Source organism: Oncorhynchus gorbuscha, linkage group LG09 (genome assembly GCF_021184085.1).
Source record: "Oncorhynchus gorbuscha isolate QuinsamMale2020 ecotype Even-year linkage group LG09, OgorEven_v1.0, whole genome shotgun sequence".
NCBI lineage: Eukaryota > Metazoa > Chordata > Actinopteri > Salmoniformes > Salmonidae > Oncorhynchus > Oncorhynchus gorbuscha.
The window spans coordinates 45,363,096-45,369,095 of NC_060181.1; the positions used below are offsets into that span (position 1 = coordinate 45,363,096).

Genomic DNA, 6,000 nt, shown 5'->3' on the forward strand with positions numbered 1-6,000 from the left:
ATGCAGGTGAAAGAGGACCCAAAAGCGACTTAACAGAAACAGAGTTTATTTAAGTCCAAACAGGGAATAACAGAAATCCTCTAGACTGTAGAGGGGAAATAACTGGAGAAGCGGCCACAGACTGCAGGTCACTTCGGGTAGGCGCAGGCCGTAGTCGACAGAGACACCTGCTCACACGCAGCATCTGATGAAGGCAAAAAACACGACAGGACAGGGCGATACACAATCACAGCAAAAACACGACAGGACAGGGCGAAACGCAATCACAGCATGGTGAATACAAAACAAGGAACCGACGGGACAGGAACGGAACACAAAGGAATAAATAGGGACTCTAATCAGGGGAAAGGATCGGGAACAGGTGTGGGAAGACTAAATGATGATTAGGGGAATAGGAACAGCTGGGAGCAGGAACGGAACGATAGAGAGAGGAGAGAGAGGGAGGGGGAGAGAGAGGGATAGAAAAAGGGAACGAACCTAATAAGACCAGCAGGGGGAAACGAACAGAAGGAAAAGCAAAATGACAAGATGATATAAGACAAAACATGACACATTGTATGATTTTTAAGTAATTAATTAGCATTTTATTGCATGACATAAGTATTTGATCACCTACAAACCGGTAAGAATTCCGGCTCTCACAGACCTGTTAGTTTTGATTTAAGAATCCCTCCTCTTCTCCATTCATTACCTGTATTAACTGTACCTGTTTTAACTCGTTACCTGTATAAAAGACACCTGTCCACACTATCAATCAAACAGACTCCAACCTCTCCACAATGGCCAAGACCAGAGAACTGTGTAAGGACATCAGGAAAAAAAAGTGTAGACCTGCACAAGGCTGGGATGGGCTACAGGACAATAGGCAAGCAGCTTGGTGAGAAGGCAACAACTGTTGGCACAATTATTAGAAAATGGAAGAAGTTCAAGATGACGGTCAATCACCCTCAGTCTGGGGCTCCATGCAAGATCTCACCTCGTGGTGATCAATGATCATGAGGAAGGTGAGGGATCAGCCCAAAACTACACGGCAGGACCGAGTCAATGACCTGAAGAGAGCTGGGACCAGTCTCAAAGAAAACCATTAGTAACACACTACGCCGTCATGGATTAAAATCCTGCAGCGCACGCATGTCCAGGCCCGTCTGAAGTTTGCCAATGACCATCTGGATGATCCAGAGGAGGAATGGGAGAAGGTCATGTGGTCTGATGAGACAAAAATTGAGATATTTGGTCTAAACTCCACTCGCCGTGTTTGGAGGAAGAAGAAGGATGAGTACAACCCCAAGAACACCATCCTAACCATGAAGCATGGAGGTGGAAACATCATTCTTTAGGGATGCTTTTCTGCAAAGGGGACAGGACGACTGCACCTTATTGAGGGGAGGATAGATGGGGCCATGTATCGCGAGATCTTGGCCAACAACCTCCTTCCCTCAGTAAGATGATTGAAGATGGGTCGTGGCTGGGTCTTCCAGCATGACAACGACCCGAAACACACAGCCAGGGCAACTAAGGAGTGGCTCCGTAAGAAGCATCTCAAGGTCCTGGAGTGGCCTAGTCATTCTCCAGACCTGAAACCAATATAAAAATCTTTGGAGGGAACTGAAAGTCCGTATTGCCCAGCGACAGCCCCGAAACCTTCTGGAGAAGGTCTGTATGGAGGAGTGAGCCAAAATCCCTGCTGCAGTGTGTGCAAACATGGTCAAGAACTGGAGGAAACATATCATCTCTGTAATTGCAAACAAAGGTTTCTATACCAAATATTAAGTTCTGCTTTTCTGATGCATCAAATACTTATGTCATACAATAAAATGCAAATTAATAACAAAAAAATCATACAATGTGATTTTCTGGATTTTTGTTTTAGATTCCTTCTCTCACAGTTAAATTACAGACCTCTACATGCTTTGTAAGTAGGAAAACTTGCAAAAATGGCAGTGTATCAAATACTTGTTCTCCCCTCTGTATATAGATATTGGATGGACAGGAATGAAATGCATATACAAAATCTTTGTGTCCCGTATCCTGTGTCCCTGAATGATTCAAATGAAAACACTAGAACAGTTCTGTGTATCAGTACCTCCCAATTATTTCTTACCCCTGTCTTATTTTCCTCTTTCAGGTAATATCTCCAGCAAGTTTGGAGTTTAAGAGATGAGCCATTATGAGGTGGAGCCGTCCACCAACCCAAGAACACGCTCAACACTATAGTATCCAAACTCGTGTCAGATTGACTCTTACTTTCAGGGGACGTCATAAGTAAGTTTACCATTAACTTTTGTTCGCCCTTTTTGTAATAAAAACCTTTATACACCTCCCACCATCATTCAACCAATGCCTCTGATTGTGACGTGCTAATATTATATATACTCTTATTATCTTTGTTGTGTTGTATTTTAATCCTCAAATAGATTCACATGAATCTATTTAGAGACATATCTACGGGTGTTTCGTTGTCCCTGAGACCCTTAACCTGTGATTACTTTAAAGGTCACAGGTGAGGTCCTTGGGAACAAGGCTGCATGCATGTTCATCAGAATTTGGGTGAATGAAAAAAAACATATATAATCGGGATCAAGAAGATGTCATCAGATGAACAAGCAAGAAAGCATGGAAGTATCATCACCAAAAGCATCAGTTACCCTACCAGAATTGTAACATGTTCCATTGCATGTGAAATGACTTGATAGCCCGTGTCCAATGCATTTGCAATGTATTTAGAAACCAAAAAGGCACTCCAAACAACCTTTAAGGTGTTTGTGAAAGCAAAGACGGGTGGAATGCTTTTTTAATGTGTTAAAATATGACTTGTGTTACAAGAAAATGTGTTATTGTGAAATGATAGTATATCAAACAAGTTTTGAGCATTTACATTTCCAGTAGGTTTCCCTCACAAAATTATTTAATAGAATAATCATATGTGTACTATTAGCAAATAATATCGCTAAAGTTCAACGTACTAGATAGAGGCAAGACCAATTTTCTTGGAAAATATGGATAAGGAAGGTATCATGTTCAATGAATGGCATTGTAAATCAGGATGGTAAAATGTTGTCACACAAGCAATTAACAAAGGTATGTATGGCATATAACCAACTCATTACAGCTCTACCACAAAAATGAAAGGCAATTTCTCAAAAGAGAAAGGAATTAATTGTTTTTTTCTGCCTCCAATGAAAAACCAGGCATGGCTTAAAATGAATAGTATAAATCGTAAAATGTATCAGTTTCATTTAACTATTCTGCATAAAATTCAAGATAGTTGGGAACAGATTTTTGATGTCCCAATACCATGGGATCAGGTTTATGAACTGATATACAAAACAACAATTGACGCATTAATCCGTTCTTTTCAATGTAACCATTAAATCAAATCAAATCTAATTTTATTTGTCACATACACATGGTTAGCAGATGTTAATGCGAGTAGTGTAGCGAAATGCTTATATAAACTTCTCACCACGTGGCCTCCCGACAGTGCTTGAGGCATTTCTGCAGATCCAGGTAAGATCCCGGGCTGTGTCGCAGCCGTCCATGACCGGGAGACCCATGAGGTGACGCACATTTGGCCCAGTGTCGTCAGTGTTAGGGGAGGGTTTGGCCGGCCGGGATGTCCTTGTCCCATCACGTTCTAGTGACTTCCGTGGCGGGCCGGGCACATGCACGCTGACATTGTCGTCAGTTGTACAGTGTTTCCTACGACACATTAGTGCGCGTGGCTTCCGGGTTCGGCAAGCAGTGTGTCAAGATTCCGTACGGGAGTTGCAGGATGGGACAAGACTGTAACTACCAATTGGATATCATGAAATTGGGGAGATTATTATATATTTTTTTACATTCTCCCCACTAAAATAATGCTCAATATATGGGGCATTGAACAGTCGGCTCTGTGCGGACTCTACCACAAGAATTATCAATAGATAATCTCTTTTGACATTGTCCTTCGGTGACTCACTTTTGGAGAGGTCCAGGAGTTGTTGTTTATGTGATAATACCAGAGAAGCCAGTGTTTGGATTTAAATGCTGGCACCGGTGTTGTTAGGCCTGAGACGAAGTCGAGCAAACCGTGCCAATATATCCTTCAAACACCGGCTTCGAGGGCATTTTTGATGTCTTCATTATTATTTTTGATGTATTTTTGATGTCTTCAGTATTAATCTGCAATGTAGAAAATAAGAAAAATAAAGAAAATCCCTTGAATGAGTTGGTGTGTCCAAACTTTTGACTGGTCCTTTATTGGCCAGTCCAAAATTACTTTAATTCTGTAATGGAAATAAATGTATTTCCTTTTACCAAGTAATTTACGGTGTCTATGCCTTTAGTTTTCCATGTGGACCAAGTTAGCGTGGAATGCTGAAAGCAAAGGATTGGCCATAAGGTTGTGTTTTTAGGGAGTGATATTGGTTTTTGTACAACAATTTTCTTCCATATTGTTATAGTTTTCTTAACTATGAAGTTTTTAATGTTCTTTGCTTTATCCTTTGAAAATAGACACTTAAAAAGATTCTGGGGATGAGTATGCACATCTTCAATATGTACCCATTGTTCCTCTTTAGTGCATTTAACTGCATGTCACAAGTAAAAGCCTTGAGTAGGGAGTTGATACAATTCCAAGACTGGAAAGTTAAAACCACCCTCCGACTTAGGAAAATGTCAATATTTTACTAGACCATAGAAATTCTGTTATGACCGAGAATACTTTTTTAGAGAATGTCTTCGGTGGGGTAATTTATATTGCTTAAATAAATACAAAAACCTTAGGAGCCATGCCATTCTAAAGAGGTTTATTCTGCCTGTAAGATTTATGGAAAGATTATTGTTTTTAATTTGATCTGCTTTCATATTATTGAGTAATAGAATAAAGTTATCTTCATAAACTGAACAAAAGTATAAATGCAACATGTAAAGTGTTGGTCCCATGTTTCATGAGTTGAAATAAAATATCCCAGAAATGTTTTGTATGCACAAAAAGCTTATTTCTCTCATATTTTGTGCACAAATTTATTTACATCCCTGTTATTGAGCAGTTCTCCTTTGCCAAGATAATCCATCCACTTGACGAGTGGCATATCAAGAAGCTGATTAAACAGCATGATCATTAAACAAGTGCACGTTGTGCTGGGGACAATAAAAGGCCACTAGAATTTGGAGTTTTGTCACATAAGTCACCTCCAACCTTGTTTTAGAGAGTTTAGCAGTACGTCCAACTGGCCTCACAACCCCAGACCATGTGTATGGAGTCGTGTGGGCGAGTGGTTTGCTGATGTCAACGTTGTGAACAGAGTGCCCCATGGTGCTGGTGGGGTTATGATATGGGCAGGCATAAGCTTTGGACAACGAACACAATTGCATTTTATCTATGGCAATTTGAATGCACAGAGATACCGTGACAAGATCCTGAGGCCCATTGTCGTTCCTTTCATCCGCCGCCATCACCTCATGTTTAGCATTATAATGCACGGCCCCATTTTGCAAGGATCTGTACACAAATCCTGGAAGCTGAAAATATCCTGGTTCTTCCATGGCCTGCATACTGGCCTTCCATGGCCTGCATCCCTCTGGATCGACGTGTTCAACATCGTGTTCCAGTTCCCGCCGATATCCAGCAACTTCGCACAGCCATTGAGGAGTGGGACAACATTCCACAGGCCACAATCAATCAACAGCCTGATCAACTCTATGAGAAGGAGATATGTCGCGCTGCATGAGGTAAATGGTGATCACACCAGATGCTGACTGGTTTTCTGATCCACGCCCCTACCTTTTTTAAAGGTATCTGTGAACATTATATAAGCTGTAAGTCAGTAAAATATTTGAAATTGTTGCATGTTGCATTTATATTATTGTTCAATATATATTTGTTTTGTCGGATGTCACTTATTAATTATCCTAATTATTTCACTGATTTCTGTAGATTTGAGGGTGGTTTTTTTCTATTGCCATTATTTCGTTAATTTTCCACTTTAATTTTATATCATGAGATTTTTTAGTATTCTG

At 40.5% G+C, this 6,000-nt stretch overlaps 1 long non-coding RNA gene across 1 annotated transcript in view; it reads left to right on the forward strand.

Annotated features, from left to right (window-relative positions):
- LOC124043700 overlaps positions 1 to 5,002 on the forward strand; it is a 61,240-nt gene extending 56,238 nt beyond the window's left edge. The window contains exons 4-5 of the long non-coding RNA XR_006840370.1: positions 2,126 to 2,262; positions 2,494 to 5,002. This is a non-coding gene — a long non-coding RNA (uncharacterized LOC124043700). The remainder of the gene's footprint in view (positions 1 to 2,125; positions 2,263 to 2,493) is intronic.
- Positions 5,003 to 6,000: the final 998 nt, after the last annotated feature.